Raw genomic sequence first — 26,919 nt, forward strand, 5'->3', positions numbered from 1 at the left:
TTGATCTGTCTAATATTGACAGTGGGGTGTTAAACTCTCCCACTATTATTGTATGGGAGTCTAAGACTCTTTATTGGTCTCTAAGAACTTGGTTTATGAATCTGGGTGCTCCTGTATTGGGTGCATATATACTTAGGATAGTTAGCTCTTCTTGTTGTGTTGATCTCTTTACCATTATGTAATCCCCTTTTTTGGCTCTTTTGATCTTTGTTGGTTTAAAGTCTGTTTTATCAGAGACAAGGATTGCAATATCTGCTTTTTTTTTTTTTTAACTTTCCGTTTGCTTGGTAAATCTTCCTCCATCCCTTTATTTTGAGCCCACCTGTGTCTTTGCACATGAGATGGGTCTCCTGAATACAGCACACCGATTGGTCTGGACTCTTTATACAATTTGCCAATCTGTGTCTTTGAATTGGGGCATTTAACCTGTTTACATTTAAGGTTAATATTGTTATGCGTGAATTTGATCCTGTCATTATGATGCTAGCTGGTTATTTTGCCCAATAGTTGATGCAGTTTCTTCATTGTGTTGATGGTCTTTACAATTTGGTATGTTTTTTGCAGTGGCTATTAGTGGTTTCTCCTTTCCATATTTAGTGCTTCCTTCAGGAATCATGTCAAGGGTGGCTAAGCCCTGCTTCTTGTATGAGAAGGTTAAACTTGTACTCAAATGGATGTTGAGGCAATTTAAAATAATAAAAATTGACTACCAGATTGAAAAGCTATTAAGTCAAGACTGATTTCATTTAAATTATTCCATCAGGATAAAGGTCAAAGTTATCGATGTAAATAAAAGACCTAAGTAAAGATTAAATTTCAACTAATTCCTGATGTTGAATTGCTAGTAACAGAAAATTTAATCATATCTAATTATAATTTGAAAAACATCCTAAATCATTAAGAGCAATGTAGAATATGTAAAATAAATAAATAGGTAAATTCATATACAGAAGATATACAAGCATACTTCCAAAAAGACATACACATATTAACATTACATATACTTATAAGACATCCATGTATATAACATTTCAAACTCTTGAATATCCAAATAATTTTTTATTTACTTACATTTGCTGATATAGCTTACCTTAGAGAAAACCTTTTCTGTTCCTTATTTTATTTCAGGCAAAGTTTGAAAATCAATTCCAATTTATTTTTGACATGAAATACATCTCATTCTCTTCAAGTTGAATCTCTTTCATAGTTTATTGGTGATATGAAACCCCCATATAAAATTCAATTTGGCACAACATGCTATCTAAGAGCTAAACCAGGATAAGATTTTCTTAGATGAAAATGAATAGTTCATTCAATCTCACTTTTTGAATCTGAGACGTGTTTAACACTCTGTATAGTGGAGTTAATATTTATCTTATTAAACATATGTCAAAAATAATGATAATGTTAACATGCATGAGTTCAGGGATCTAATCTCTTATAAAATCTGGGTGTCGATAATACCAAATTGCCATTTCACAACATATCACAAATCGAAGGCAAGACTAGAGAAGAATTCAAAAAGGCTATAGTAATTCAAGGAGCATGTGGTTCTTCCCGAGCTCTTAGTTTTTCTCCAATATAACAAAAAAAAAATTAAAATTTTCTTTAAATAAATATATATTCTGAAACTGTTATTTATAGCAATTATTTTTATTTAAAAAATAATTCCAAGGATAATGACATGATTTAGCCATGTCCTCACCCAAATTACATCTTGAATTGTAACTCCCACAGTTCCCATGTGTCATGGGAGAAACCTGGTGGGAGGTGATTGAATTATGGGGGCGAGTCTTTCCTGTGTTGTTCTTGTGATAGTGGATGAGTCTCACGAGGTCTGATGGTTTTAAAAATGGGAGTTTCTCTGCACAAGCTCTCTCTTTGCCTGCTGCCATTCACATAAGATGTGACTTGCTTCTCCATGCCTTCTGCCATGATTGTGAGGCCTCCTTAGCAAAGTGAAACTGTGAGTGCATTAAATCTCTTTCTTTTATAAATTACCGAGTCTCAGGTATGTTTTTAACAGCAGCATGAGAAAGACTAATACAGTAAATTGGTACCAGTACAGTGGGACACACTTGAAAAGATACCCAAAAATGTGGAAGCAACTTTGGAACTGGATAACAGGCAGAGGTTAGAACAGTTTGGAGGGCTTGGAAGAAGGCAGTAGTATGTGGGAAAGTTTGGAACTTCCTAAACACTTGTTGAATGGCTTTGTCCAAAATGCTGATAGCGATACAGACAATAAAGTCCATGCTGAGGTGGTCTCAGATGGAGATGAGGAACTTTTTGGGAACTGGAGCAAAGGTGACTCTTGTTATGTGTTAGTAAAGAGACTGGTGGCATTTTGCCCTTGCCCTAGATATTTGAGGAACTTTGAAGTTGAGAGGGATGATTTAGGATATCTGCCAGAAGAAATTTCTAAGCAGCAAGATAGAAAGAAAATCCCGTTTTCCGAGAAGAAATTCAAGCTGGCTGCAGAAATTTACATCAGTAACGAGGAGCCAAATGTTAATTACCAAGACAATGGGGCAAATGTCTCCAGGCATGTCAGAGACCTTTGAGGCAGCCCCTCCCATCACAGGCCCAGAGGTTTAGGAGAAAAAATTGGTTTTGTGGACTGGGCCCAGGGTACCTTTGCTGAGTGCCATCTAGAGACTTTGTGTCCTCTATCCTAGCTGCTCCAGCTGTGACTAAAAGAGACCAAGGTATAGCTGAGGCAATTGCTTCAAAGGGTGGAAGTACCTTAGCCTTGTCAGCTTCCATGTGGTATTAAGCCTGTGGGTGCACTGAATTCAAGAATTGAAGTTCGAGAACATCTGCCTAGATTTCAGAGGATGTAGGGAAATGCCTGGATGCCCAGATAGAAGTTTGCTGCAGGGGCAGGGCCCTCATGGAGAACCTCTGCTAGGGTAGTGAGGAAGCAAAATGTGAGGTCAAAGCCCCCACACAGTTCTTACTGGGGCACCGCCTAGTGGAGTTGTGAGAAGAGGGCCGTTGTCCTCCAGACCCCAGAATGGTAGATTCATTGACAGCTTGCACCATGCACCTGGAAAAGCCACAGACACTAAATGCCAGCCCATGAAAGCAGATGGGAGGGAAGCTATATCCTGCAAAGCCACAAGGGCAGAGTTTCCTATGACCAGGAGAACCCACCTGTTGCTTCAGTGTGATCTGGATGTGACACATGGATTCAAAGGCAATCATTTTGTAGCTTTAAGACTTGACTTCCTGGCTTGATTTCAAACTTGCATGGGACCATTAACCCATTTGTTTTGGTCAGTATCTCCTGTTTGTAATGGCTGTATTTATCCAATGCCCATACCCCCATTGTATCTAGGAAGTGATTAATTTGCTTTTGATTTTACAGGTTCATAGGCAGAAGGGACTTGCCTGGTCTCAGATCAAGCGTTGGACTGTGGACTTTTGAGTTAATGCTGAAATGAGTTAAGGCTTTCAGGGATCTTGGGAAGGCATGATTGGTTTTGAAATGTGAGGACATGAGATTTGAGAGGGCCCAGGGGTGGAATGATATGGTTTGATTGTGTCCCCACCCAAATTTCATTTTGAATTGTAACTCCCACAATTTCCACATGTTGTGGTAGGAACTCAGTGGGAAGTGATTGAATTATGGGGACAGATCTTTCCTGTGCTCTTCTCATGAGAGTGAATGAATCTCATAAGAGTTCGTGGTTTTTAAAATTAGAGTTTCCCTATGCAAGCCCTCTCTTTGCCTGTTGCCATTCACATAAGATGTAACTTGCTTTTACTTGCCTTCTGCCATGATTGAGAGGCCTCCCCAGCCATGTGGAACTGTAAGTCCTTTAAAACTCTTATTTTGTAATTAACCAGTCTCAGGTATGCCTTTATCAGCAGTGCAAGGACAGACTACCACAGATAACTCTTAATGTTACTGGCATTCCTATAAAGTCTAGATATATTTTGTCAATGAAAAGAGCCAAATTCTGTAAAACATGTGAAGAGATTTATTCTGAGACAAATATATGTGACAATGGCCAGTGACACAGCCCCAGGAGGTCCTGAGAATATATGCCCAAAATGGTATGATTGCAGCTTGGTTTTATATGTTTTAGAGAGACATATCAATCGATTCATGTAAGCTGTACATTGGTTCAGGACAATAACTTGAAGCAGGGCGGGGATGGTGTGAGGGCCAGTCTTCAGGTTATAGGTAGATTCAAAGATTTTCTGATTGGCAATTGGGTGAAACTTTGTTGAAAGAGTTAAGAAATTATCTAAAAACCTAGAATCGATAGAAGTGAGTGTCTAGGTTCAGATAAGGGATTGTGGAGACCAAGGGTCTTACTATGCAGATAAAGCCTCAAGGTAGCAGGCTCCAGAGAAAATAGATTATAAATGTTTCAGATAAGACTTTAAAAAATGACAGACTCTTAGTTAATTCTCTCCTGGATCAGAGAAGAGACCTGGATGGGAAAGAGGATTCTCTATAGAATGTAAATTTTCCCCACAAGAGACAGGTTTTCAGAGCCATTTCAAAATATGTCAAATAAATATATTTTAGGATAAAATACTTTGATTGCTTTCAGGGCCTGCCATCATGTTGATATCTTACTGCTACAAAGAGTCTGTTTTGTCAGTCTTAAAGTCTGTGTTAATGTTAATGCTGGTCAGTTATGCCTGAATTCAAAAGGGACAAGGGTATAACGAGGCATGTCTAACCCCTACTTCCCACCATAGCGTGAACTAGGTTCTCGGGTTAACTTTGTAATGCCCTTGGTTGAGAGGAGGGGTCCATTCAGTTGACTGGGGGAATTAGAACTTTATTTTTGATTTATAATTTTCAAGTATTCTTTCCTGCTCTAGAAATCTACTTGTCATATGTTGTAACAAACCTAATATAATTAATTACATAAATTATCCTATTAAAAGTATCTATTTAAATAGCATAATTTACTAAATCTTATGTAACTGAGTCATAATATATGTTTAGCATGAAATTATTAGAAGTAATGGCACTTTACTAAAGCACTTCTCTGAAATACATCCAAAAAATATGCTGTTAATAAGAGCATGTTAAAATTATTACATAATATTAAAAAAAATTTCTTGTTAAGCCATACATTTTCCAAATTATTCAAAACTTCTTATAACTACTGGTTCTCAGGCAAAAGGAACAAGTGCATGTCCATAGCAAGACAAGGAGTTCAATTATTAACTTTGTGTAAAAGAAGAAAAATTAAATAAGAGTTATTTTATAGAAATATTTCATTTGGTTAAAAGTAATCAAATATTAGAATTCAGTTCAAGAAGAGAAAATAGCAATCTGTTGAAAAGGTAATTCTTAATGTTAACTAAAAGCAGCCATAGAAGTAAGCTATTACTTCCTCAAAAGTAATAGAGATTTTGAAGATGATATTAACTTTCCAGCTGCTTTCTTAACTAGTTTTGGAATCTCAGCAAAGCTACTTCTTACATTCCCTAGGTTTTAATTTCCTCATTTATAAAATGAGAGGTTTGTCCTCATTGATTTCCAACCATTACTTAAAACATGTCATTCATGGCTACTCAAAGAAAATAACAGTGCCTCTGGCTTACCTTTATGCTCCCACATGTCCCTTGGAAGAAATGTCATAATATGAAACTAGGAAGAAACCTGCAACAGCTCTGGAAATCAAAAGGGAGTACCCTCTACTTGTCATAAATTGGGGTTTCTGCAGTGATGAGACAGTTGCTGTCAGATTTAAAATAATACCCGAGGGTCAATTCAAAAGGCATGCCTCTTACTCCTAAAAGAATCTGATTTCCTAAGAAATAAGAGGTAAGGTTAACCAAAATGGCCTTAGTCCCCCTCAACTTAACTAAACTTTTAGACAGAATTCTTTCTGACTGTAGGTCCCTGACTTACCCTTTATTTGAGCATTTACTTTAGAAAAATTCCAACTGTAAACTCTTTCTCTGTCCCTGTGAGATATAAATCTTCTCTCAGCCTCTTGCCAGTTTTACAACCCAAAATGCCTTTCTGAAGGACCTGAGGGTCATCTGTTTTAAATGTAATAATCTAAAGAGATAGCATCCCAATCTCCTGGTTTCTAGGGGAGGTAGGAGCCTAATGTCAATAAGCAACAATAACAAACACAAATGTTCTAATCACAATGACCAACCCTCCCCTCCAACATCCTCCAATATTTTTCCATGAGCTCACCACAGAAGTTAAAAACTCTCCCATCTTTTGTGGGAGAGTTTTATAGCAATACAAGTTTCTGTACCTCCTTCAGGGGGTTGGGTCTTCATTCTGAACACTCCTGTGCGTACACATTAAGTTCGTGTGCCTGTTTTTCTATTAATCAATCTGCCTCATGTCAGTAATTTTTCACCAAATCTTTAAGTGGCCGAGGGCCTTGACTCCCCCACTCCAACAATATGCATATGTACACACACATACAAACACACACAAAATGGGAATTGCCTCACTTAATTATGGAGTCAAGAAGTCTGAAAATTGGTAGGCTGGAAATACAGGAGAGGCCATGGTGTAAGTTCCAGTCTGAGTCCAAAGACCCAGAAAACACCAGCATAGATGTCTGAGGGCATAAGACAATGGATGTCCCAGTTCAAATAGAGTGAATTTCCTTCTTCTTTGCTTTTTTGTTTTATTTTGACAAGAAACAGACTGAATGATACCACCTGCTTTGGTGAGGGTAATCATTACTCATTTCATTAATTCAAGTGCTAATCTCTTTTAGAAACAATCTTACAGACACAACCAGAAGTAATATTTTACCAGCTAGCTGGACATACCTTGGCCCAGTGAAACTGACACATGAAATTAACCATCACAAATTGAAAAAGAAAAAATGTGCTACAATCACACTATGGAATTTTATAATCTGCTAAAAGGAATGAGTTAAAACTATATCCATTGTTTAAGAGGCATACCCATGTTAAGGCAAATAAGAAAATTGCAGAGCAATGTATATAATAATTTGCCTTTAAAAATATACAAACCAAATAACCAAGCATGGAGAAAGCTGTGAAAAAACATAAAAACTGTGCTGCTATTATCATTTATGTTACTGAAATGGGGGAGTTCCCTGATTCCCTTCACAGGACATGCAACAGGGGTGTGACTCACCTGCTTGGTCACCCTACAGCTCAGACCCTTAGTAGGATCATGCAGATGGACAGGTGCAGAGGCTGGTCCAAGTGCTTTTGGGCTCCAGCTCCATGGCAGGGACTAGGGGTAGGTGTCTGTTACACTCAAAGCCCACTGTGATACAGTGTTCCCTTAACCGTAAACATCGAGAAGCTAGTAATAACTTACCTCCTGGGAATACAGCCCAGCAAGTCCCAGCCTCATTTTTCCTAGCCCTCGCTCAAGATGGAGTGGCTTAGGTTCTAATGCCTCTGACAATATGAAACACACAGAAGAGAGCTATCCTCTACTAAAAAGTAAAATCATAGCATTAATAATTTTAGTAATAAATGAGAAAATAATCATGAACCTTAACATATTGGAAACTGAATCCAAAAATTAGAAGTAAATTTTAAATATGCATAAAAAGGAAAAGAAAAAATTAAAGTAATAACTAGATAAAGAAATAAACATAGGATAACTAAAGTTAAAAATAGAGAAGTTACAAAATTAAGAAAATTTGTCAAATACAATCAAAAAGGAGTTAAAAAGCAAATAGTAAAATCATTAAAGCAAGGTAATAATAACACAGTGACAATGAAAGCTGAAATAAAAGATACATTAAAGGAAATTAAAGTAATTTACCCCACAATATATACTTCTTTGACATATTTTGATATGGGTTTTCAGAGATCCGGAAAACAGAAGTAGTCATGCAAAGCTGTCTTTTGTGGGAGAGATATGCCTTTGTAAGGGAATATTTGCATATTTGCATTTGAAGTAGCTAGACTTTCTCTGAAGGTCTTCCCTTGTCTGATCCAGGAAGGATTAACTGAGTCTGACACCTCTAAAGGTCTGAAAGACACATTTACCATCTACTCTCTCGAAGGCTGCTACCTGTGAGGTTCATTTAAATAACAAATCACCTTTATTAGCCAGGCCTCCTTTGCTCTGCCACCCATTACCTGTCTTGCCACCATAACCTAATTTAACCAACATAACCTACTTGTGGCCATGCTCTGAACCCTCATCTTTTGTGTAACTCCAAAAATGGCATATAAGTTTCAGTACTGCATTGGGAAGTCGGAGGAATCACTCTGTGGTTCTCACCTATGTTCACATTAAAAAATTGTGCATCTTTTCTCCATTGATCTGCCTTTTGTCAGTTGATTTTTCAGTGAACTTTCAGAGTTCTAAGGGAAAACTTTGCCTTGGCCCCTGTAACATCTTCACATTTTAAAATTTAAAATATTCATTACAACAAAAATTATTGAAGAGTTAAAAGATTATACTACCCCCAAAGAGTATACATATTAACTAATCCATTCGTATTAATTGGTGACTCACTATGGAGCACAGAGAGATAAAAGAGGCAGTGAAGCTCTCTTAGTTTGGGTTCCCCAGAAGTAAAGGCTTTGAATGGGATTCATTTAAAAGTGATTTATTGAGGGCATGCCCACAGGAGAGTCCTATGAGAAAGGGAAAAAAGCAGGATTGAGTAGGGGGAAAAGCTATGCAAAATTTGGTTTCAGTTAAAGTCTCAACTTGATCCTGTGGGGAGCTGCATTTGTGAATGGCATCTTAGAGTTACTTCCACTTGATGTAAGAGGACCGGCCTTCTGTATGCAAGTAATTGGCTCTGATACAGTGTCTGGGAAGGTTGTAGCCTCCCGTGAATTTCTACATCAAATTGTGCCCAATAGTCCTGGGAAATTCTCCAGCCATGACTGCAGTTGTGAGTCCTCAGCAGCTAATACTCATACCAGCGGAGGAATGTAGGAACCTGGGAAGCAAATGGGGTCTGAGTAGCTACCAACAGCATCTATTTCTAGCCTGTGCTAATGAAACTGTCTTTATAAAATTATGACAGTATGAGAAATCTGACATAGTTGACTCCATCTTGCTCCTAACCTCTAGGCTGTCCTTGGTCATTCCTGGGCATATGCCAAGCTTACTTTGGGAGGAATTTAGTTTATAGTTTAACTTTAAAGCAATGATGATAATAGTCCTTCCCAAAACTAAACTGCCTTTGTAAAAGTAATGAAAATCATTCTGCCAGTGTAGGCACAGTAAAACAATAATCAGCCAACCCATTCTGGAAGTCGCAAGATTTGTAACTTCTCTAATTGCTCCTGCAGATTTTAGAACACTATTTTAGAACATAAGATTGGACTTTTGATATGTATTTTCAGAATTTTGAATTTCTGGCAACTGGTTGACTCCACCCAGACCTATGACCTGTGACTCAACCAGTCCTGTTGAACCTGCCCAGAGGCTGATGCAGCACATGAAGACCATTTTCCACATCCCTAAAATTTCATCCCCAACCAATTAACATTTCCCATTCCCGAGCCCTTGTGCACCAAATGATCCTTGAAAAGCCCTAACCTCCACCGTCAGGGATATTTATTTGAGTAATCACTCCATCTCCTGCATGGCCAGCCTCATATCAGTTAAACTCACTTTTTACTTCAATGCTGCAGTCTCAGTGAATTGATTTCATCTGGGTAGTGGGCACAAAGAACCCTTCAGTTGATTACACTGAAAGAGATTCTGTTAACAGGGTTTTCATTAAGCATCTATTTTAAAGTATAAGGATAATCAGAAAAAGCGTTTTCCCAAATTTCAAAACTTAAAAAACAAATGTCATTTCAAAGAACATATTTTCACTTTTATGTAATGTCAGGCATGTTTTACTGTAGAGTCAGAAGAGAGGGTAACTGAAGAAAGAATTATCTGTACTTAAAGAGAGAAAGGCAGGATGAGAAATTGTGGGGACAAAAGAGATAGATCGAAAAATTAAAGCAATTTATATAATTGTAGAATCAGTGATTATAAATGAGTAGAGTGAAGGTTCTAATTATGAAAAAATGAAAGAATATTAAACTAAAGAACTTTAGAAATGAGTAGGCCAACAACAATGTCTCGTCACTGTTTGAGATAAAACCAAATACTCTCAGTTTATCTATAGAGAGTATAAACTTATTCTTATTAACTTAGGTCAATAAAAGTAACATAATCTAATTAGTAGGAGAAAGAAAAAATACTATGATGAAAAGGAAAAATGAACTTATGTTTCATGAAAGAAGCCTTACATAAGAGTATGTGCTATAACATGAAGCTCTAAAACAAAATTAATATATGGTAGTATAGGGAAGGATAAATGTTTTCTATCTTCTATACTCTTTAGTAGGGACAGACTCCTGTAATGAAAGACAGATTAATAAAAGAAAAACAGAAGTTTTATAACATGCATTCTTCCTGTATATATGGGAGGTAGCCAGAGAAATGGGTAAATCTCTACAGGAGATCTCAGAGAAGTAGCTTTGACTTCAGGCTTAAATACTATCATTCTCTGAGGCAAAGAAAATAGGGTGTGGAAAAAAGTCTACTTAAGGCAAAATGGCCAGTAAAAGTATTGTGTTACAAGAGTAAGGTTTGTCTTGCACATTTACACCTTAATTTAGGATTTAAAATACCTTCTGCATTGATTAAAAATGTCTAGTAATTTAGTCTTCCTTATCTTTGTGGTGCAGAGAAGGAAATACCCTTACAAATGGAGATTTCTTTTATAGGCTTAATTTTCTCTTACAAAAGGGTAAACTTCCAGAACTTCTTATGTATCTGCATTTCTTAAAATTACCAATTCAAAACAATCCTTAGGCTGAAAAGGCATATTTTGGGCAAGCAAATTCTGTTCTTCAAAATATGAGCAGTGATATTTTAGGATAATGAGTCTTAAACCTTATTAGTGAAAAAAAAAGCAGTTCATGGTTGTATATGGTGAGATGGAGACAGAATGTTACTAGAAAGGGTCATGGACAATCATTCTGGGATGATAGTAATGCTGTGTGTTCCATATAGGTGTTTGGATTATATAGGTTACATGCATTATCTAGTTATACATTTGTCAAAACTCAGCATATGCTTATAAAATTTATCTATATTTCATTGTATACAAAATAGAATAGTGAACTCTGATTAATGATACATATAACAAAAGATTTAGGAGGAAGTATACTGATATCTAAACTATTTTCTACAAAAATCAAAAGATAAGACAGATTATGTAATGATAAAAGAACGGATAGAGGGAAGTTCTCTGATAGAACAAGTATAATGAAATGCTTAAGGTAGAATCATGGTACTGGGTATATGAGTCTTCATTGCCAAATTCTCAACATTTTGGTATGTTGGGAAATATCCATAAATAATTGTGAAAGATGGCTGAAAATAACTGAAAGAGTCATTTTAAACTTGTAAAAGGCATGTTAATCCTATATTAATTTCATATTCTGATGTAATGTTCAGAAGAGATAAATGGTCACTCATTCTTACAGCACATTTTCTCTGTGACGAGAGATGCTCATTATAATAATAAAGTATTTTATAAAAATCAGGACTCACCTATGATAAATCTTTTTAATGTTTTGGACCATTACTGAAGAAGAGATGTATTTAATCCTCAAGTTTTCTAGCAACTTGAACAATGGGATTTGTGTACCTTAATTTTTTTTTTTTTTTTGACCACAGAACACAGACCACAGACCACAGACCACAGAACAATATGATATGCTAAATTTGGCAACTGTGAAATGCAGAAACCAGAAGGTGGTTTCATATACTTTATTAATGTTATCAAAGCACCAGTGGTTTGGTCTAGGTCCTGCTGCTCACCACACAGAAAGCCAATCACTGAGATGACAAGTATTGTCAGGGAAGAAGGCTTTAACCGGGTGCATCAGCTGACAAGATAGGAGCTCAGTCTCAAATCCATATCCTAACTGACTAAAACCAGGGGTTTGTATAGCAGGCGAGGAATCTAACTATGTATAAGAAAACAGGAACCTGGGAGGGGCAAAAAAGCAATTGTGGTAAATGAGGAGTCCAGCATCTGTTGTGGTGATCTGGTTTCAGTTCTTTGATACCTTTCATGAGAGGCCTAAAGATCCTTCCCTGAGGAAGGAACTCAGATAAAGCAAATACAAGTTTCAAGCTTTTTAAGACCAGAAGGGCCAATTTCTATGTTTATCCCCAAATAACTGTCTATGGGATGCTTGGGCCAGTTTCATTAAGAAATAATTAAGTTTCAGAATTGGCTTCCTACCATTTCTTCAGTCCTTGGAGTTAGACATACTCCATATATTAGGAGACATGTTGTAGTGAAAAAGCTGATGTAAATTCCCTTCTCATTGGGAGAAAGGTTAATTGAACTTTTAAAATGTCACGTTAATTTTCTAATCATTGGTTTATTCATCTGCAAAATATAATTATCAGTTCTTACATTGCATGGTTATATAAGTTGGCAAATTAGATAAATAATTATATAAATTTGATAAAAACATACTATTTATTTTCAATATGTTTACTTAGTTTTCTATTCTATTAAGGTAAAACAATAAAATACAAAAACAATCAATCTAAAGATAGACACAATGGTAATTAAGACATACTTTCAAAAATTTGCATGAACATTTCTTTCCAATGATTTGAGGACTAAGGTTTCACAGTACTGTCTATTATGGCAGAAAGCATGGTTGCTTTGAAGAAATGGAGGCACATTTTCTGAAAATCTAAGCCTATCTGAAAAATTACCGTACTAATACTTTGAAATGAACAGAAAATTGTCCAAATGACAGTCTCACGACTCCACATTAACAGCTTAATCTTGACAATTAAATTATGAATATCATCATGACCTATACCATATCTCTCTGCTAAAATTTCTATGGAGAATTTATAGTGCAGACACACACACACCAAACACAAAGAAACAATAAACAAAGGCAATAAAACATAATAGAAAAAACACATATATCTGTCCTCAAAAGACATTTTAAATTCAGTTGATATGAGTTTTTTTTTCTGTTTACCAAGGCAAATTAAAGCATTTTTAAAAGAAGAGACATAAGTAAAAATTTGTCAGCACACTTGTCTCTATTTTTGGGCATAAATCACAAAGATAAGAACACACTCTGCTAAGCAATAAGAAAATACCTATTTGTATAGTGTGAAAGTAATATAATTTGGTTACAGCCTCCTACTTATCTTTTCCTAATAACAACACAAGTCAAAACTCTCAGTAATATATTTATGGCTCCTGTAAGTAATATGCAATAAGACCCGTCTAAATTTAGAGTTATTTTTGTAGCTTTACTAATAAAGAAGATAATTATAAATGGTACAATTAACATATCTAACACCATAAAAATTCCCTTTTACTAGATTAAAAGGCCATTGCTAGCTTTAATGGCTAGTCAGTTATTCCCTATTTATAGAATGAGCACAATGAGTGCACTCATGACTCTCAGCAGTGGATCCATGCTTATTTAACAAGGATTATTTTTCTTTTATCACAGCCAACTTTGTAGTTTCTAAAATTTTGTAAAAGTTCTTTAACAAATATATCTAATATAATGTAAAATAATAAAGAATATTTTCAAATTTATTTATAAAACATTAAAGAACTCACGACTAAAATTAAAATTATAATTAATTAAAACATTAAAAATCAGATGTTTTGTTGTTGCTCTGTTGTCTTCTTTTTTTTTTTTCCTCACCCATCATTTCCTGGTTGCATCCACTTCTTCACCACAATCCTTTTACTGATAAGGAGCTTGTATATGTGGATTCATTTTCTGGTTATTTCATTGCTCCCCTCACTGCCACTATCAATTTGGCTCTAGTTGTCTCAGGCAACAAACTTTAACTTTTAAGAAATTATTTTTCATTTTTAATGATATTTACTAATATTCTGCTTCAGTAACTCATTCTAATAGGCACTTCAGAAACTTTGCATCTGTCAGACATTTACAACTTTAAAATCTAACACTTCAATTTCCTCATATTCATGTTATTTTTTTCCTCATTCTTACTCTTTTTATGTTTGCTTCTTTGTTTGTTTTAATTAAGGGCTCAATTTCCTTTATCCTTCTATGTCCTCTTGGTCTAGTCACATACTCCTAAGGACTTTTTTTTTTTTTTTTCCTATTTTAAATCTGAAACCTATGGTCTACTACTTTAAGAACCCTCTTTCTAAGACCTTTAATTATCTTTATTTCTTTTTTTCCAGACATATTCCAAAATTACAAAACTTCAAATCTATTCAAATGACGATTTTCTTCCATTTTTAACTTTATGTTATTAAGTATTGCAAAATAAAAATATAAACATTGTCATGACTTGAAAACCATTGTTTCTAAACTCAACGAAAATGTTAAAGATGTTTACTAATCCCTTTTCTTATACATGGACATTTATTTATCTCTCTGCCCACATCTGTCATCTCAGGTTCTAAACCTTACCACTTTCTCTTTTTCTTCTCAGCAAATAAAATAATTAAGCAAGAACTCCTTCTGTTACTGAAACACCAGGGATTAAGTCTGGGTCCTCCTGTTTACCACAGCAAATGCCAATCACTGAGAAAATGTGTATCGCCAAGGCAGAAGGCTTTAATCAGGTGCTACAGCTGAGAATATGGGAGATCATTATCAAATATATCTTCCTGACTGACTAAAATCAGGGATTTATATAGTAGAAAAGAAATGTGTGGTAAAACAGGAATTACGGAGGGGTAGGGAAGAAGATTTAGTCAACAGGAAGCAGGTGGTTGGTAAGGTAGTCATGATGGGTGAGGGGTTGGGAGTCTCATTGTCCAAATGCAGTGATCTGTTGCATTGCAGCTCCTTGATACTATCTGTGAGGCATGATGGCTGGTTTTCCAAGAAGGGAACTCAGATGAGACAAATATAACTTTCTCAAATTTTAAGAGGAGGAGGGCCAATTTCCATGTTTATTCAAAGAAAGCATAAACGTCAGCTCTATGGGACAACTGGGTCAGTTTCACTTCCACTCCCCATCTTACTTCCAGCTAGTAAATCGCTATTTGCATTTATTCTTCCTTTCCCTTCCTGTCGTTATTGAAACAAGTATTCTCCCTAATCCAAGCATAACCCTACAACCTACACCATGAATACATCTGTCATTCCTCATCTGAGACCCAGAGGGAACACTTCTGTTCTCCTCATGTTAACTTTAGAATCTTGATCTATCTTGACTTCTATGACATCGTCACCTTCTGGCTTTCAGCCTTTCTCTTTGGTCTCTTTCTGCTATTTCATAGTTGTTTTTCTACCTTTTGAATGTTAAGCTTTCTAAAATTAGAAATTAAATACATCTTGCTAAAATGATTAAACTATCAGATGACTATAGTTGGAAACACCTTTTGTAACACATAAGTCCACATGCAACACACTTCTTAAAGATATAAAACAGGGATGACACATATGGCATGTTTGATAATACTCTGGCAGGAAAGATTCATCAGAACTTAATTAAATTTTAAATTGCAAAGAATGACATCATAGAAATAATGAGAAAGAAGAAATTTAAACATTTAAATTGTAACAACAAATGTCTATTAAAGACTGATATAAAGTGAGCCAAACATTAAAAACAAAGAATATGAGAGATGGCATATAAAATAACAGAAAGTTGCCACCAAACATTCTCTTTACTGCTGTTTTAAATGATCACATCTACTAAAATAATTGGTGGTGAGGGGGTGAAATTTAAGTGATTAACTCTGGAAGCTGTGTACATAAGTCACAGACCTAAAATTAAAAACCGTATGTCGACATTACACAGTGTTATGTTCACTATAATTAATGTTGTAAAGAATAATTATATCATGGCCTGAGATAGAGCTATAAGATTGTAAATGTGTAATGAGGAAAAAGTACAACTATTCCGTAATACAAAAATTATTCAATATCAACGATTCAACTGAGTCCCAATTAAAGGAGTCTATTGTACTCTTAACTTCTTACTTCGTCAAATTAATTCTAGAAAGTGAACACTAAATATAAGGATCTGTGAATCTTAGCCAGCAGTACATTCTGGAAAAACCTTCGAAAACTGTTATTGTAATTGAGCACTTTTGATACTGAAATTAGTATGTTGAAACATACAGAGGTAGTTTGACTGAATAGTAAAGGCTGACTTGAAATTAAGCCATTGCTTATAATTTGCATTTTTTTGGCCACAGAAATTTCAGTAATTGTCCAGTAACCCACTTCATAAATATCTGCCTCTTCAATGCGTAATTTTCTTCTATGCTATATTGACAATGTGAATATAGAATAACTAATAAAATTCCTTACTTCTTCTGACCCCTACTAAGAGTATCTAATTGGATTTTTCTCTTTAATTCCTTTTCACAAGGTGTGAGATAGTCAGTTTTCACTTGCTCAGCATGAGCATCTCTGTGTTTCTAATTTTGCCTTTAGGAGACAATGGATCATTAGCTAATGACTATGGTTGATTGCGATATTCACTATAGAGCCATGTAGGAAAATAAGGCTAATGACTACAAACAGAAAATGATAAAAAGACTATATCCTTAATAAATATACAGTACAAAACACTTAGAAGAATAAGTTATATAGATTCAAGTAGTATAAACATGCATGAAGCAGCCTTATTGATATTGACAACCAATGAAAAGTCGACATATAAAACCAACATGGATTAAATCACATTCAGAAGAGAGAATTTCAAGGAAACATTCAAAGCATGAATTCATCTAAAAAATAGGTCCTTTAAAGTATAGGTATACTTAAAAGTCAAAATGAGGAAATAAAAATGAATACGTTCTGCTGTTTTTTAGAGGTTAGAGTTCTTGAACTTTGTATTTGGATGATTATATATAATTTGATATAAACTGGTGGAAAAACAGTTCCTTTCGAGAACTTCTCCAGAATCTATAGGCACACAATTCAATAAGGTAAACAGATGAAACACTCAAGTCCTGCTTTATGTCCAAGTGACTAGTGTGATTCAGGAATATGAACTGTATATATTTTTAAGCACAGAGGGAATTTGTTCATGTGAATGTTATTCAATCTTGTGAGACTTCTTTTTCACTTTTTTTCTGTTATTTATTTACTTCCTTTACTCAGACACTATTAGAAAGTGTATTTTGTATATTTGCTATTCCTTGCTGCAATGTGTAACTTTGAGTTCTATCACAAATCTGGTGGGTATAAGTCTCCTGAAGTCATGCTTTGTGTGTGTGTGTGTTAGTGTTTTAAATCTTATTTTGTCTCCTAAGGCAGTTTTCTTTGTTGTTATTCTCCATTTTTTTTTTTTTTTTTTTGAGACGGAGTCTCGCTCTGTCGCCCAGGCTGGAGTGCAGTGGCCAGATCTCAGCTCACTGCAAGCTCTGCCTCCTGGGTTTACGCCATCCTCCTGCCTCAGCCTCCCGAGTAGCTGGGACTACAGGCGCCCGCCACCTCGCCTGGCTAGTTTTCTGTATTTTTTAGTAGAGATGGGGTTTCACTGTGTTAGCCAGGATAGTCTCGATCTCCTGACCTCGTGATCCGCCTGTCTCAGCCTCCCAAAGTGCTGGGATTACAGGCTTGAGCCACCGTGCCCGGCCTCTTGGTTTTTATTCTTAACTGCTCACATTCACACATATATTGCTTTTCATCTACAAGGTGTCTGAAACTTTACAGTTATAGTGAACTGGTATACACAATATGAAAATTGAAGAAAACCCAAAGTAGCTTATCTACACTCATAATTGAGACTTACTTATATGCCTCACCATATTAAGAAAGAAAGAATTTTATATCTAGAACATGGTATATACCTTGCTTACTTGCTCCACGAAGGATCCATGGTAGGAACAAGGGACAAATAATTTTAAATATCAGATTTACAAGAGAATCTAAAGATGGTGAATCAAATTTTCCTTATTTTGGCAATGAGAAAATAGACCCTTCTGAATGCTTAAATGTGGACATTGCAAATGAGAAGATCCTGTTGGAATGCTAGCTAATTTACTCTGAACTATAAGCATATAGTATAGTAAAACCAATTAGAATAGGTAAATAGATGAAAAGATACAAAGATAGATAGATATATAGGCCTGGTGCAGTGGCTCACATCTGTAACCCCAGCACTTTGGGAGGCCGAGGCAGGCAGATCAATTGAGGTCAGAAGTTCGAGATCATCCTGACCAACATGGCGAAACCCCGTCTCTACCAAAAACACAAAAATTAGCCAGGCATGGTGGCACGTGCTTGTAATCCCAGCTACTCTGGAGGCTGAGGCACCTGGAAGGCAGAGGTTGCAGTGAGTTGAGATCATGCCCCTGTACTGTAGCCTGGGCGACAGAGTGAAACTGTCTAAAAAAAAAAGAAAAAAGAAAAAAGAGAGCGATAGATACATAGATGATAGATAGATAGATACATAGATAGAGACAAACAGCATATAAATATCGACTTTGGTCTCCCTAATTTTGAATGAAGCATACCCATCAATATTGAATAAAATAAAATATCAATATTGACTAGCATGGGGTTCTTGGAAAAGAAGAATAACCAAAATTGATTACTGACTCTAGCCTCTTCTATCCACATTGTGGATATGCAAGAGCATGGAAAAAGAAAGAAGCTATGCTTCAAGTATTTCTCTGGGGAGTGCTGTGTTTTAAGGGCCTACACTCTAGGGGAACAAAGTGGCATAACGTTCTCTTCACTCAGGAGAATAAAAAAGTTTGATAAATCTTTGCTGCATTCAGAGGGACTCAGCAGATTTGTTTCTGCCTCTCACCTGGGAAATCTAGAGAGACAGGAAATAAGAGACATGGAGTGGCTACTTGATTTGGCAGCTGAGTGGAGAAGAATGCTGTTGTTGAAAATGGCTCACTCCTAGAGTATGAATATCTCTTATAAATCATAGTGTATTTTAAACACCAGACAAGCCCCAGAATACAAAGCCAGCTTCTGCAGGATAAGTTGACAACTTTCCTGTCTCCCTAAACTCACCTCCCTCCAGCCATTTAATCGTATTGTTGTTAAGGACCTTAGCTAAATTTAAAAGAGAGGTGAAAATATAAGGGCAACGTGATACCACTGTGGCCTGCCAGAGGCCAGCAAGCAGCAAGTTGCAAAAGAGAAAGCGAAGATCTCATTTTAAATCAGGTGTGATGTTTAGATTCTTTGAGAACTGGAAAACAACTAGAAGCATGTAATCACTAAATTGAAAACGTATTTTTTTTTCTCATGTAACTATATGATCTTTTATAATAAAAGTAAGCCAAAAAGCATAGGAATGCTTTTGGAGGAATGCTTTTTGGAGTTTTCAGCAGAGCATAGAGGTGGTACTTTATCATTGAACACATTTTTAAAAGACAATGGAAGAGAAAAGATGCTTTCTGATTATATCCATGAATCTTGGTTTCTCAATGCATGACATACAAACCATTTGTACTTTCAATGACAAAAATGTAAAAATATGAATGGTTGGAGGATATAAAATTTGAAGGAGTCCATTAGACTCAAGTGTGTAGTGAAATAACATTGTTTTATAGCTCAAATTTTATCTCTAACCCAGCCTTAGTTCTCTAAATGGTGGACAACATATTTGAGTCAATTTAATGTGCTTTCTCGCTGTAAATTCAAGATATATAATTCAGTCTTTTAAAAGTAAATAGTGATTTCACAATTCTTTCTCCTTTTTCTGCCTTTCTCGCTGGGCTGATTTCTGTTCTCAGGGATTGGAGAGAGAGTTGGTGGGTTCTAGTTGGCTTTTGATGAGGTATAGCTCACTTTACCTCATCTTTGTGTGTCTGCCCCTTGGCATCTCCAGTGACCAGCTTTGAAAATTTTGTGTTCATTTCTTTAGGGTTGCAAGTCCACTTCAGGACTGTGAGTTCCAGTCAATCTCCACACCGCGTTCTGGGAGATGTAGGGATTCTTTGAGTTCTCACCTCTCCATGCCAGGATCACATGGAGAAGGGACTGCAAGGATAGCTCTTTGGGCCCCCTGCCCCACTTCCAGTACTATCCTACAGCGTGAACAAGATATTTTTGAAAAGAGGTGTCCATAGCTTTTGCTTTGGTTTGAATATATAATGAGACAGCCAAGGGAAAAGGACTCCCTGGAGACCTCCAGTCTGGCCTGCACACTGGGAGAATGGGGTGGAGCCACAGAAGTTTGTCCTGTTTGCAGAGGGGAGGAGCCCGGCCTCTTGAGTTCCTGTGGTGGGTCGGGAGCTAGTTAACAGGCTTCCGTCTCACTCTGCTGAAAGTTTTTCTCTTCTTCCTTTTTTGCCCAATAAACTTTGTTTTTCCCACCCTTCTATGTGTCCGAGAGCCTAATCTTTCCTGGCCATGTGGCAAGAATCTGATTTTTAGCTGAACTCAGGAGAAAGTCCTGCAACAAAATGTCCCTCCAAAGTTCATACACTGGAATTGATATCCAATGTGCTTGTAGTAAGAGGTGAGTTCGTCAGTGAGGTGACTCAGTCATGATGGCTCCCGCCTCATGAATGAATTAGTCCTTTTAAGAAAGAGGTTGAAGGGAGTGCCATAGTGCTTTTTGCCCTTCAACCATGTGAGGACACAGCAACAAGAAACTATTCTGGAACCAGAGAGCAGCCCTTACTAGACCCTAAATCTGCTGGTGGTTTGAGTTGGACTTCTCAGCCCCAGAACTGTGAGAAATAAATTTTTATTGTTTACAAATTATCGAGTTCAAGGTATTTTGTAATAGCAGCGCAAATAAAGACAGCTTTCTTCTGCAAGTTCTAGGTAGAAAGCTGGACACAGGCCTCCAAACTATCTAGGTTCTCCTTGCATAAAACCTGAGGTTTCATTCCCAGAATGGGACAAAAGAAAAAGCTTTATTATTATGTAATGACAATAAGGATACTCTAGGTATTATTTAACTGCTTCTCATCAAACACAAATATGAAATACATGGAAATAATTTCTGAATAACAGATAACATGAAATTATTCTATTTTAAAATAGCAAAATAGTAAAAAATCTTGCAAATCATGTCATTTTTGAACATATATTTGTGTAATGGAAGTATGTCATCAAGGAATTTAAACTGTGCTGCACACAATGATATATGTATAAATTCATTGATATACACATGTATAGTATTACTTTAGGATAATATGCCTTATTGAGCGATCATTTCTTTCTACGTACACATAGGAAGTCCTAAGATGATTCGTAAGTCCTAAGATGTACGTATATATACACATACACACATACATATATCACCAACATCTTGTATGTATGAAAGTGATTTGCCATTATGACAGTAACCAATGAAATTGATCAAATTTAATAAAACTAAAACTCTGTCACTCAGATTTAAACAATTAGCTCGGGTAACATAGTAAGACCCTATCTTTACAAAAAATTAAAAAAAAAAAATTAGCTAGGTACAGTGGTGCATGCCTATAGTCCCAGATACTCAGGTAAAGGTGGAAGGATTGCTCAAGCCCAGGATGTCAAGGTAGCAGAGAGCCATGATCAGGCTAATACACTCCAGCCTGTGCAACAGAGTGAAATCCTGCCTCAAAATATATATATATATATTCACATAATTGAAATATTACAGTAAGGACATGAAAAAATGCAATCACAAAATTGACATTTTATTCAGAAGGGAATTTTTTTTTTCAGTTACAAACAGCATAAAACATTAGGTGACAAAGAAACATAGATAGTGATTGTGCTTTGTTTAATTATGTACATATGTGTGTATCACTTTTGCACATATATATAAAATTATTGCATGTTTTATATATAACTATGCCCCTATCCTTAGATACTTCTGCTACTGGGGTCTCTCACTTTCTCCACCTCTCTTTCTTCTCACTAACCAGCAGTTGATTATCTTCTCCTCCCTAATCCTAGTGAATACAGAGCTGCCTTTGCCTAGTTTCTTTGTTTAAATTTGAAAGCATGGATGTGGATAAACTGACACCAATATGGGTAATTGACAAGGAAGTCTTGGAGAGGGGAAGGTGAGATACAGGGGCAAATACGGTCAACAATAGCTCTGCAATCCATTCTCTCAATTTGAGAGGTTACATGTCCTGGGGAAAGAAAAAAGAAAGGTGATGTGGTCAAACCTCCCTGTAAACATGCTGACTGCTAGCAACAGACTTCTTGGCAAACATATAATGATACTTACTAACAGAGACTATCTGTGGAACATGCTTTGTGTGTCTAAGATTGCTTATGGTAAGCAAACACAGAATAGGAAGATATATAGGGCATGGGTCCCTGGAAAATGGCATGTGAGCTATGTAACTGAGTATACAATAAAGATGTTTCAGGAATGAAACATCTCCATTTTGGGTATGTAATCCAGCCACATGTATCACTTAGAATCCTAAGATATTGTTCTGGACAGAGCATGTCCTAATGTGACAACAAAAGACTCAGGGAGCTGTGATGATACTCTTAAGCCTCCCTTTATTTTGCATGTGCTGGTTATTTGTATCCTTGAAATGATCAAGGAAAGTTAGTTCTGGGTAAGATCTCTGATTCATGTAAGTCTGATTTGATAAGTTGGTCCTTTCTGTTATCTAGATACATAACTCACTTTCAATCCCAAATAAAGTATTAGACAATTTGACTTCTGTGCATAAAACATGGTGGTAATAAAAGGATTGTACTGTTGATTTAACTATTTTGATTACTTCAAGTGAATAAAGGAGCTTACAAAGTTTAGCAAAAATTGGGGGAAAAAAGTGCATTGTGGAGCATCTATTATGAAGCAATTATAGTACTCAATAATTTTTGCTTTTTGGGTTCCCTCCCCGCCTCAAATTATATTTGAGAAATGTTAGACCTACCGAAAAGTTGATAGAATAGCCAGTGAACACAGATACACTCGTCACTTAGATTCACTATTTTTTAAATGTTTTAAATGTTCGTTTTGTCTCTCTATATAAATATATACTTTATTTTGGTTATCCTTTTAAAAGTTGAAGATTTTATGATGCTTAACCTCTAAATATTTCAGAATATATTTCTCAATACGTTCTGATAGCCTCACTATTATTATTATACCATAGGACATGAACATTTATACCGAATTTTATCAAATATAGAGTCTACATTCAAATTTTCCCGAATTTCCCAATAATATTCTTACAATTGATCTTAGTTTCTACTAGAAAATTGTTATCACTCTCTCACTTGTGGGTGACAGATACCTAATTCAAACAAACTAAAGTACGAAATAGAAATGTATTGGCCTATGTAACCCTCGGAAAATAGGGTTAGATTTCAGAGAGCGTTCTAAGGGCTCGGTACCATCAAGTCTCTCCATCTCTCTCTTTCTCTCTCTTCCACTTTAGCTTTTCACTTTACTCTTTCTTCTACTTCTTTCATTATTGGTCAGGATCTCTTTATATTGTGTAAGCATTGCTTACATCATTCTTACAGTTTGGAGTTCAAAAGAAAAGAATGCTTCTTATTTAAGAACTGTAGCAATCATCTCAAGGATTGATTTTCACTGGTGAAGTCTACTTTGGGGTTATAGACTCATTTCTGAAAAGAATCATCTTGTTCAGGCCTGGAACACAGGTCTGCTCTTTGAGTCAAGTATAAAGTTGATTCAGCCTAAAGCATGAGATGGAGAAGGGAAATGAATGGTTGTTCGAAAAGGGAAAATGTTCAGATCAATTTAAAAGTAGTGGAAACTATCAGTACAACCTGGTGCTGAGAATTTAAAGAGGAATATATGTTCCAGGCCAAAAAGCTTACTCTGTAATAGGGGAGAAAAACATTAAAAAATGCACATAATATTGTATACCAAGTATCACAAAAAAGATGTAATTCAAAGTGAAGTCAAAGCACAAAAATTTTTATTTTGACCTTTTCAATCCAAGATATCTACCTTTTTCTACAGAATAAATGAAATACTTTTCTGCCTTTCATTCAAATAAAATATAACTGTAAAATTATCATTTATTTTGGTTTGGCAATTTTTTTTGATATTAAGTGGCTGAAAACTCCAGAATAGGCCACCTCAAGGTTAAAGGGTACAGAGTCCATTACTTCAGTTCTACTTTTGAACACATTTCTTTCAGCCATTCTACTACATATTGGAATAAAAGATGGTCCATGCTCTCAAGAAGCTTAAAGTTCAGCAAGACTGCAATAGAAAATGGCCTCAGTTGTGATGCCTTTCCTTATTTATGTGTGCCAAGGACTTATTCTTCTACTTGACTTCACCTATTTCTCATTTCCTGCTGATGCCTCACATGCTCTTGGGACACATTTTGCTCTGATTTCTAAGTTATATGAATTTTTCTAGTTCCTGGCTATCTAACTAAATTCTGGTCCTCTCACTTTTCTGACCCCAATTCTTCATGTTCACACATTGTTTTGCTTCCTCAAACCCAATAAATATTTCTTTTAACTCATTGAAATGACTATCTTTGTGAGAAAATGTTTTTAACACACTTGTGGTGAAAGTGAAAACTAGTTCATCAAAGCAGAACTGATAATACAAATGTCTTATTTTATACTTCTATAACAAAGACAAGTCCAAAAGTAATATTACAATGTCCTGAAACATTAATTATGACATCTTGTGTATGTTAGCCAATTCATTTTAGTTATAAATTGTTTTTCTGGCCAAATGCTGACTGATAAATTCATTATTGTAAAATGTCAGTTTAAAATATCATTAAAATACAATTTTTAAAGTTTTTACTATTAGGAATAGCATTGTTTGGCCAGGTGTGGCAGCTCATGCCTGTAATTCCTGCACTTTGGGAGGCCGAGGTGAGCAGATCATCTGAAGTCAGGAGTTCAAGACTAGCCTGGCCAACATCGTGAAAGAAAACCCCTCTCTACTAAAAACATACAAAAATTAGCCGGCTGTGGTGGTGGGTGCCTATAAACCCAGCTACTCGGGAGGCTGAGGCAGGAGAATCACTTGAACCCAGGAGACGGAGGTTGCAGTGAGCCGAGATCCTGCCTCTGCACTCCATCTTGGGCTACAGTGAGACTCCATCTCAGAAAAAAAAAAAAAAAAAAGAAGCAAGAAAAAGTGTCTTTCTTGTGGTATCTTATTATTTATAATTTGTTTCCAGTTTTGCAAAGTTGAAAAACAAAACAAAAAAAACTTGTTTTAATTTACAACTATTTGATTATCAGTGACAGTGAAACCTTTATAGATGTATTGATTACACACCCTGATTTCTTCTTACATTAACTATGTATTGTGTTTTGCCTAAACCATATATTGAGATGATAGGGCTGATTGTACCAACTTATATCTATACTGAATAATATATAAATACTAATCTGTTGTCTAACATAGCTATAATACATATTTCTTCATTTTACTGTTTTGATGTTTAAATGTATCATTTTGTTTGTTTTTAAACATAAACATAAATTTGTTGAGAAATTTATTCACTTATACCTGATTCATCTTTGTATCACAATATGCAACTTACAGAAAGTAAACGGATATTTCTGTATCAAGCAAAAATTTGTGCATATATGTGTAAATATCTCAGCAAATAACAAAAATAAGTTGTTATACACTAAAACAAAAATGTTTAGGTTTACTGTAAACACACCTAATGTCAGACAATAGATAAGAAGAAGAGCCCAATGGTTCAGGATGACAGAGATACTCATAATTTGTCTCTATTCCTCATCTACTACTAACTTGTCTCATTTGTATTTTTGTCTATGTGATGAACAAGATGTCTGCTGAATGTAAACAGTCTCATCATTCTTTAAAAAATTCACCCTCATTAGAGTGCTGGGTTGACATTTCTTTTGAAAGCCTTTTAAATTATCCTCATTGCATCTTTAGTCATTAAAACCACTTTCACCACAATTGCCACCTAATACTCTTAAATTTGACACTGTTATCTGTGTTAATGAATGTTAATACTTTAGGTGGATAATTTACCTGTGGTTGTTTTCTTCCTGCCAGTTCAGCCATGAAGTTTTTATAAACAGTTGGAAAATAGTAAGAGAACAAGAGGGCTTGACAACTGCCTTGCGATTCCTAAGAACCCAGTGTAGTGTTTCCCTTTTTACACCTGGTGGCATATTTAATCTATATGTATAAATGCTGGCAAACAAAATAATATTTTTCCATAAAATAGAAAGAAAGCCTTGTATTCTTGAATAAATTAATGTTGGTCTTAGACTGGCTTCTATTCAATTTAGCTTCATGGCGAGCAGACACTGCAGAATGAACTTTCCTATCTAAAACTATATATTCTAAGTGTGAAAGAGAAGAGGAGACTGAGTTTGGAAGAATTCCAGTAAGCTTAAAATTTAACTGAATAAGAAGAGAAAGATAAGAAAACTCTATATTGGAGAAAAATAATAATGGTAGGAGAGCACACTCAGATACATAGCTACACAAGTTTCTCAGGTGAAGCTGTAGACTAAGAGAGTATAGACGGAAAGAATTCTGCTGAATGGTGAGCCCTGGGATGATAAAAGCTAGAGATGAGTAGCCCATCCAAAGTTCAAGGAATCTTCCCAAACATCAGTCATTGCATAACAGCTTATTCCCTGGGCTAAATTGACACATAATCCTTATTGAACATAATATACATGGAAGATACCTATAGCTATAATCCTCTATTTGAAAGTGAAAAAGTTCCATTTTTCATAGGTAAATACAAGCTTTGGAGTGATGCCACAGAGCAATTTCTCGAGCAGGCTTTGTAGAGCAGCCTTTGAAAATCCATTCAGTAATAACTAATGTCTTTAGAAACCCAAATTTGCATCAAAGGCAATATTTGTTTACTATAAACTCTCCTCATGATACACTCTTAGCTGTCACCATCTTTACTGTCAAAGAATCTTTGAAGTGCCAATTGTTAGCAGCCAGGAGCTTTCAGGCTTTGGAAATTTGCTATAGTGTTTCTTATCAAACTCTGTTCTTTCTGAAAGATCAAACGACCTATTCACATAGAGCACTCGTGTATTGAAGATATG

This window comes from Rhinopithecus roxellana, chromosome 18 (genome assembly GCF_007565055.1).
Source record: "Rhinopithecus roxellana isolate Shanxi Qingling chromosome 18, ASM756505v1, whole genome shotgun sequence".
NCBI lineage: Eukaryota > Metazoa > Chordata > Mammalia > Primates > Cercopithecidae > Rhinopithecus > Rhinopithecus roxellana.